Source organism: Phodopus roborovskii, unplaced genomic scaffold (genome assembly GCF_943737965.1).
Source record: "Phodopus roborovskii unplaced genomic scaffold, PHOROB, whole genome shotgun sequence".
NCBI lineage: Eukaryota > Metazoa > Chordata > Mammalia > Rodentia > Cricetidae > Phodopus > Phodopus roborovskii.
In genome coordinates this window covers 16,781,813-16,790,774 of record NW_026125052.1, presented here as the reverse complement: position 1 = coordinate 16,790,774, position 8,962 = coordinate 16,781,813, and the positions used below count along the sequence as shown (strand labels likewise).

Below are 8,962 nucleotides of genomic sequence, written 5' to 3'. Positions count from 1 at the left end.
TCCGACCCCGCCTCCGGCCCGCGAAGCCAATCGCGAGGCCCGGAGAAGCCGAGGGGCGGGGCCGGTAGCTTTTCCCCGCCCCGGCTCTTGTGGAGGGGGGGGTCTCGGTGCAAGTGAGCGATCCTGCGGCTCCCGACCCCTGGGTTCTGGGTAGCGCAGAGAGGCTGGACCCCTCTGAGCGTTCGGGCCGCCTCCCTCCAGCAGATCTGCGTCAGTCCTGACCCTCAACCTGGCCTTGGGACTGTCGTTTGGTTTCCTTCAGACGAAGATGCGCCCCTGTGACACCACTAACCCCGGGCCTCCGCGAGGGCAGGGAGCAGATTCTGGACCCAAGTGGGACCCTACGGTCTGGTTTTCTGGAACCAGGAAACAGTTGTTTTGACTTGTCTTATACCACGCGATCTCCCTGAGCGCTCCCTTGGATGTGTTAATTTGCTTGCGGTCAGCCCCTTGAGGCATGAAGCCCGGAGGACATGCTTTTCTGTTTCTCACCATTTAATTGCTTTTGTTCCATTACAGAATGTGACACCTGTCTTTCCGAATGGACTCTGAACAAAACTGTTGAAAGTAGTGAGCGGCGGTGTAGGTACTGTAGCCTTGCAGAATTTGCCCAGAAGGAACCTAGGGCCTAAGTGCGGGCCACAGAGGTGGGGACTGTTAAAGAGAATCCTTCCGAGAGCATAGTACATATGCTTCAGGCTCTCAGTTCATATGAGCTTTGCTCCTGTTGACTTAGAGGACACCATGTTTTCCTGGTGTCCTCCATCCCCTCTGGCCCTTGTACTCTTTCTGTGTCTTCCTTGGGGTTCCCTGAGCTCCAAGGGGAGGGATTTGATGGAGCCATCCCATTTAGGGTTGCATGTTCCAAGGCTTCTCACTCTCTTGCGTAATGTCTGGCTGTGGCTCTCTATGTGTGTTCTCATCTGGTGCAGGAGGAAGTTTCTCTGATGATGGCCGAACAAGGCACTGATCTATATGAGTATAGCAGAGTATCATTAGGAGTCATTTTATCACTTTTGTTTTGTTTTGTTTTGTTTGAGGCAGGGTTTCTCTGTGTAGCTTTGGACCCTGTCCTAGAACTCACTTTGTAGACCACGGCTAGCCTCAAACTCACTGAGATCTGCCTGCCTCTGCCTCCCAAGTGCTGGGATTAAAGGTGTGCACCACCAACACTCGGTTATCACTACCTTTTTTGTAAAGACCAGTATTACTTTTTTACCCTAGGTCCCTGGGCTACCTAGTCTCTGGTTCTTGGTCAATCCAAGCACGTCAGCTTCCATCTCATGAAGTCAAGCCAAGTCACTTATTGATTACTCTCACAAACTTTGGCCACGATTGCCCTAGTGTATCTTGCACATAGTACATCATTGTAGATCAAAGGGTTTGTGGCTGGCTTGGTGTTTGGTTTCACATTTGGTAATATGCAAAGTGCCTTCCTGTATGAAAGATGCTAGACCATGGGGTGAAGGCTCTAAGTAGGCACCAGCTTGACATCTCCAGGTTCAATGAGTTGTGTAGGTGTTGTCTTCAGCAATGGGGCCTTGCTGTCTATTATGAGTAGTTTCCCCCCCACCCCCCGCCGCCAGTCCCACCGCACAGAGCCGCGGCGCCAGCCCCAAATAATACACAAAGATGCTGTATTTGATATAATTCTGTTGGCCAGTTACTAGTTTCTTGTCGGCTAGCTCTGTCTTAAGTATTAACCCATTTCTGTTAATCTCTCCCCGGTCTCTCCATGTTGCCTCTCCTCCCAACTACTTCCTTTTTCCTCCTAATCTCCTAGTCCCGCCTATCTTGCTTTTCTATTAGCCAACAGTGCTTTATTCATTAACCAGTATGATAAACATATTTACAGAATGACATCTCCTATCAGCTGTCAGTTTGTGGAGAGCTACATAATAGTCTTGACAACACCCTGGGTTGTTTGAGGATTCCCATGGTTGCCTTTGGACAACAACTCAATTAGATGTAACCCACTCCCTGTACTGGAGGCTTCATTTGGTGACAAGAGATAGCCAGGTAGGACTCTGTCTCCAGCATTATTTGGAGACTTCATTTGGGTTGCCTTCATATATGTATATATTTTAGGAAGTTTCTCCTGTATTAGGTCTCCATACTATCCCTCAAATGCTTCTTAATCTTACCTGTCTCTCCAAATGTATTCTCTCCCCTAACTCCCTCTCCCCACTTGATTCATTCCTTCATCCATCCATAACCTTTTCCTAATAAAATCTATCTGTTCCCTCTAGTCCCTTACTCTGTACCTACCCTTTGTGGTTTTATGAATTATAGCTTGGTTATCATTAACTTAACATCTAATATCCACATATAACTGAATACATACCATATGTGTCTTTCTGGGTCTGGATACCTCACTCAGGATGACTTTTTTTCTAACTCCATCCATTTGCCTATAAATTTCATGTTGTCATTTTTTTTAATGGCTGAGTAATACTCCATTGTGTAAATGTACCATATTTTCTTTATCCGTTCTTCTCCTGAGAGACATCTAGTTGTTTTCCCATTTCTGGCTATTATAACTAGAGCAGCAGTGAACATGCTTGAGCAAGTGTCTTTGTAGCCGGATAAAGCATCCTTTGGGTGTATGCCCAGGAGTGGCATGACTAGATTTTGAGGTAGATCGATTCCCATCGTCCTTAGGAACTGTGGGCATGGGTCTGCACCAGCCCTCTATGTTTATATTATGGCCTCCAATTTATGTTTTTATGGGATTTCTGAGTGTGCAAACAGGTGGTTTTCTGATTCCTGTGCTTTCTCTTTGACTCCTTCTGTTCATTTGTCCTGTCCAACTTCTACATGATTATTGTGGTTTAATAAGGATCAGGAGAAACAGATAGGCTGAATAGATGTTTATTCAGGGAGAAATAACTTACAACATAGACAGATGAACACCAGCAGGTTCCTGGTCCCAAGGATGCCTCCGGATGTTTTCCTGTCCCCGTGCTGCAAGCAAGAGAGCTCCCAGGGGCCCCCTCCTCAGACTTAGTTCCCCCAGGTAACATCCACCACTGTCCCCACCCCCAATGGGCGAGGTCTGTGCTTTATTTATCTTATTATGTTTTATTTTGTTATGTTTAAAAAGTGAATGAGGGGCTGAAGAGATGGCTCTGCAGTTAAGAGCACTGACTGCTCTCCCAAAGGACCTACATGGCAGCTCACAACTGTAACTCCAATTCCAGGGATCTGACACCTTCACACCAATGCACATAAAATAAATTTTTTTTTTAAATGAATGAAAACCTAGTCACTAGGGTTAAGATTAACAACTGAACTGTCACTTATACCAGCTGGGTGAGGGAAAAATCAGATTTCTCCAATGGAGTGACCCTGGGCATATCAACCACTCCTGGGCAGGCCTCATGTTCCTGAGTAGTTGACTAACATGTAATAAACTCCACAGTTTTTTGGCTGCTTTTATTTGGTTACAGTTTTTTTTTTGGGGGGGTGGTTGTTGTTTTTGTTTGTGGAGGGTTTTTATGGTATTATTGTCATATTGGGTTTTTGTTGATTTTTTTTTTTTTTTTGAGAAAGAACTTAAAGTTGGGAAGGAATAAGATTTGGAATAACTTGGGGGAAGAGAAAGAATATGATCAAAGTATAGTTAAATTTAAAAATTATTTTAAATAACTAAAACAGAGTAGCTGGATGATAGGCATCTCCATACCCCAATTTACTTTTTTTGTTTATGTGTGTGTGGAGGTCTGTAGATGATTTTATGTGGGGCTGGGACTTAGGTCAGGCTTGCCCAACAAATGCTTTTACTCAGCCATATCCAACCCCATGTTCTACTGCCCTGAGCTTTGGTCCAACTCACCCTTGGCTTTAGCCTCTAAAGGCCAAAGGCAAGATGTTTGTTTCCTAAATGCTCTTGTCCCATTTAGGGGTTACCAGGTCAATTATTCTCTCAGCAGGGTGAACCCTCCTCCACAACTGTAGACTGATTGGGTCTGAATATTTGGTGGCACAGTTGATGGCTCCGAAGGAAAATTACAAATTGAAGACACCTCAACTATTATTTTGATCCAAGCAGTGGTGGGTCATGCCTTAAATTCCAGCACTTGGGAGGCAGAGGCAGTAGAATCTCTGTAAGTCTGAGGCCAGCCTGGTCTACAGAGTGAGTTTCATTCAGGTCAGCCATGGCAAATAGAAAGAATTCCTGTCTTCAAAAAACCAAACCAAACCAACCAACCAACAAAAAAACAAACAAGAAACACATGCTTTGTTTCATCTGATACACACTCTGCTGGTCTGGCCTTACTTCCCAACCCTTACACTACTTAGAAGTAAGTTTTTTTTGTTTTGTTTTGTTTTGTTTTTGTCTCTCTCTCATTTAAAAAAAATCCACTCCCAAAGGCTCGGAGGCCAGGGGCCATCAGTTTTTATAACAAGATCTAAAACCATCCACATATATTATAATCAAAACAACTTATGACACACTCACCATCCCTGCCCTCTATCAGCCTAACCCGGAAATAGACATTGGATAACCCTCTGTAGGGACTAGGGAGTAACTGTCATGAGTCACTGTCCTAGGTTACCCTTTCCACCCATGTTCCCTAAGCCTGGTAGCAGTGGCCCACTTCTGGGATCATCACAGTCCTCTCTCATTGGTTTCCCTTTAAAATGTCACCTAGGAGGCAGAAGTTGCAGTAGAACACCTGGTAGGTATGAGCTTTGCTTCTGTCACACAGGTGCCCCAAAGAGCCTTGAAAGGCGTGGGAGGGTGTTGATGGGCAAGCTCATACCCTGGAGCTCTTCTTAACTGAGCAGGTCACTGAGTAGATTTGTGTCTTTAGATGCCTTCTTCTTAGGACATTTCAGGTGATGAGAATATTTAGGGGGGGAGATCCCAAGACAGGACCCTGTCTCACTATGTAGCTCAAGCTGTTCTTGAACCCACGATGCAGCCCAGACTGATCTCAAACTCCTGATCTCTCTGAATGCTAGGTTTGAGAACCCCAACTTCTGTATTTCATGAGTCACATGGGGAGGCTGAAGGATCAGACTGAAATGCACTGGGGAATATTGCAGAGTCATTCGTGAGGCAGGACTTGGTGCTAAGCACTGGGGGAAGGTAAGGGGCATTGAGAGGAAGGAGATAGGGTTCCTGCCCTGTCAGGGCTCTGACTCCATAGAGGATTCAGTCCATAGGACACTGTCACTATGATAAACACCAGAGGAATGATCCCAGTTTATGCAGTCTCCAAACCAGGACTCTTCACATACGGAGAGAGTTTCCAGCACTTCCCAGTATCCAGTCTCATTGGGTCTGGATTATCTTTTCCTGACCCCGTGCCTTGCTTTGGCCTGTGACATGAAGAGCAAAGTGTGCATGTGCTTGCAGAGGCTTCCTGATGTTGTTCTGGTCTCTGCCAGCACAACACAGAGGAGCCTCTCCTGGGTATCTGCTGCCTCTCCAGCCAGGTGGGCAGCAGAGTTAACAAGGGTGGAACTGGGCTGCAAGGAGTTGGAAACCAGGCTGCATTGTGGCCTCACTAACATGGCCAGCTGAAGACCAGCAAGGATTCTTGTGCTAACCCCTACATGTCAAAATGGTTTGTTCCAACTACTTGGGTCATAAGTTCACACTGAAAGAAGGAACTAACACACAGCGGGTTAAGAAAGCTTCCTCAATTCTCATGGAATAATGTGGTTAGGAAGTCCAGGGCAGGGCACCCAAATGGTTCCATGGATAAAGGTGCTTGCTGCTGCTGCAGCAAGCCTGAGTTTGGTATACGGAGTCCACACAAGGGTGAAGGGTAGAATCAACCCTGCGAAGCTGTGCTCTGACCTCTGTATGTGCACTGTCCCCTCTGTCATATTCTTACCCACATATACAATAGTAAAAAGAAGTCCAGGATGTAGCTCAGCTGACAGTGATTGCCCGGCTCATGAACCCTAGGGTTCCATCCCAACACTGAGGCACTGATGTCACAGTCCTTTAATCCCAGCACTCAGGGGTTAAAACAGTAGGGTCACAAATGGCAAGGTCTTAGATACATAATAGTAGGGCAGTAACCTGAGCTACATGACACCCTGCCCATCATTTACAGGGTGAGGCAGGAGTATCAAAGTGAGTTCAAGGCCAGCTTGGTCTCAACAGTGTTGGGACCCTATCTCAGCCCCTTACCCCAACAGCAACAAAAAGGCTGGAGAAAATTCTCTGTAGCCTATATATGAGGCTTCCTGCTTCATCTTCTCAGAGTTAAGTTATGTATGTGTGTGTAATTATAGACACATATACATGTATAGTTATATATGTGCATATACACATATAGTTATAGATATGTGTATATGTAGTTATAGATATGTATATACATAGTTATATATGTGTTATATATATATATATATATATGGAACACTGCACAAATGTTCGTGTCATCCTTGTACAAGGCCGTGTTAATCTCTGTATTGTTCTAATTTTACTATACATACTGCCAAAGTAAACCCTCAAAATGAAACTTGATTGTGTGTGTGTGGTGTGTGTATATGTGTGTTTGTGTGTGTGTGGTGTGTGTGTGGTGTGTGTGCGATGTGTGTGTGTGTGTTTGTATGTGTGTGTGGTGTGTGTGTGGTGTGTGTGTTTGTGTGTGTGTGGTGTGTGTATGTGGTGTGTGTTGTGTGTATGTGTGTGTTTGTGTATGTGTGGTGTGTGTGTGTGTGTGGTGTGGTGTGTGTGTGTGTATGTGTTTGTGTGGTGTGTGTGGTGTGGTGTGTGTGTGTGTGTGTGTGTGTGTGTGTGTTGGAAGCTAACATGCCACCATGTGCATATGGAGGTCAAAGGACAATTTGTAGGAGTTTTTTGTTGTTCTTGTTTTGTTTTCTTCTACCATGTAGTTTCCTGGGACTGAATTCCCTGGCTGAGCCTTGATGCATGGAGCCCTCTGGCTGGCCCCAGGGTCTGCCTTACTGCTGCATCTTCCGTGGGATACTGCCTTCCTCTGGAGCTTTTCTAGAATGCCCATCTGTAAATCCCAATTTCCTTCAGCTGCAGAGGCCCAAACTCTCCACAGGGTGGCACCAAACCCTCCTTCAATGTCACCGTTTAACAGAAAGCCTCCACATCATTCTCTTTCCACCTCTGCTGTAGGCTTCAAGTCCCACCCCTGACCCTTAGGGTTGAGGACTAGGGTGTGTTCCCCTCTCTCCTATCCTCCAGATCTCAAGATAACAGATCTTCATCCACCAAGACATTAGGAGCCAGAGCTTGCAGGGCCTGGTAAGAGGCCCTGAGCTACAAGGTGTTCACCTGACATGTTCCCAACAATGTCATCTTGTTGGGAAGTCCAAAAGCAAGAACCCAGCCTCCCTCTCAGACTTAACTAGACACCAGTCTTCCTTGCATTGCTCTGTCCTGCCCCTCTCCAACTCCTCTCCCTGGTGACCTCCATCTTGGAAGAAGCCAGCAAGCCTTTACTACCTGCTTGACCTGTGGTACCTTGGTAGCATAAATGAGTGTGCTAGGCTTGATGAAGTGATGGGAGACATCATTCTGTAAATATGTTTCTCTTATTGGTTAATGAATAAAACAGTGTTGGCAAATAGGAAAGTAAGATAGGCCGGACTAGGAGACAAGGAGGGTGCTGGGAGATGTAGCAGAGCGAGTCAAGATGTAGGAACTTGAGAGGAAGAGGTCCAGACCCTCTCTCCAGTAAGATAAGACCATGTGGAAACACTTAGATTAATAGAAATGAGTTTATATTTAAGACAGAGCTAGCCAATGAGAAGTGCTAGTAACTGGCCAACAGCTTTATATCTAATACAGCATCTCTGTGTGTTATTTGGGGCTGATGCAGCTTGTGGGACCAGGCTGGTAGGGAAAGCTACTTGTAACAAAATGGTGCCTGCAATGTGGGTAGTAAGAACTTCCACTTAAAACTTAACAAAAGCTTAAGAAAGGGTTTTACAAACAAAATAACAGAGGCAAACAAGTCTTTTTGGTAGCAGCATTTTGTTTTGCCAGAATCAAGCAGAGATTTGCATGGCTCCTTTAAGGGAGATTTCCTGACTCAGCATAGCAGCAAAAAAAAAAAAAAAAAAAAAAAAAAAAAACACACCACTCTTTTTTTTTTTTTTTTTTTTTTTTTTTTTTAAGAAACCCTGCTAACAATTGAATGGTATGTATGATAGCTGGCAGTGGCAGTGATGATGTCTCCAAGCCAGCAGCATGCTGCTAGATGGCAGCATAGACCAAGGTTGTGAGCACAGCTCTCAGTACTGGCGGTAAATGTAACCCCCCCCCCATCTTGGAAAGACAGTGGCTAACACACCCACCACTTTAATTTTAGCAATGTTGTTTAGCAGATAAAAGACTCTTGGCCAGAAAAAGATAAAGATTTACAGTAAAGACAGATTCAGATTAAGGAAAACTTCTAAAGGGTTACAGTGTGTTTTTAAAATATATGTAGGCTTGGGAAAGAAAAAGAAACAGGATAAAGTGGTTTAAAAAAAGAGAGTAGCTGGGTGTGGTGGCACATGCCTTTAATTCCAGCACTTGGGAGACAGAGGCAAGCAGATCTCTGTGATTTCAAAGAGAACCTGGTATACAGAATTAATTCCAGGACAGGCAAAGGTTACACAGAGAAACCCTGTCTCAATAAATTAAAAAAAAAAAGAAGTAAAAGAAATAGACTAATAAAAAAGCCATGCGAAGATGGAAAGCACACAGAGTCTGGATACTGTATGCTATTGTGTTGTCTTTGTATTATTTGGCTGCTGAAGAAATAGCAACAACTGTTAAAAGAAATGCTGCTGGGTTAATCCAATTTATATATTTTAAAAATGTTTTGACTTCCAAATTTAAGTGTAAGGACAGGTTACTTTGGAAAAGAATTTCTATTTTTTGTTTCCACAGAAAATGAAAAACTATGAATTCCTTCCAGACTAACATGGTTTGATCAAGCAAGACCTCCTGAAGCAATGCCCCAGGTGATCCAACATT

At 44.6% G+C, this 8,962-nt stretch overlaps 1 pseudogene; it reads right to left on the bottom strand.

Annotated features, from left to right (window-relative positions):
* Nucleotides 1–6,368: 6,368 nt before the first annotated feature.
* Nucleotides 6,369–6,467, bottom strand: LOC127221838 (uncharacterized; annotated as a pseudogene).
* Nucleotides 6,468–8,962: the final 2,495 nt, after the last annotated feature.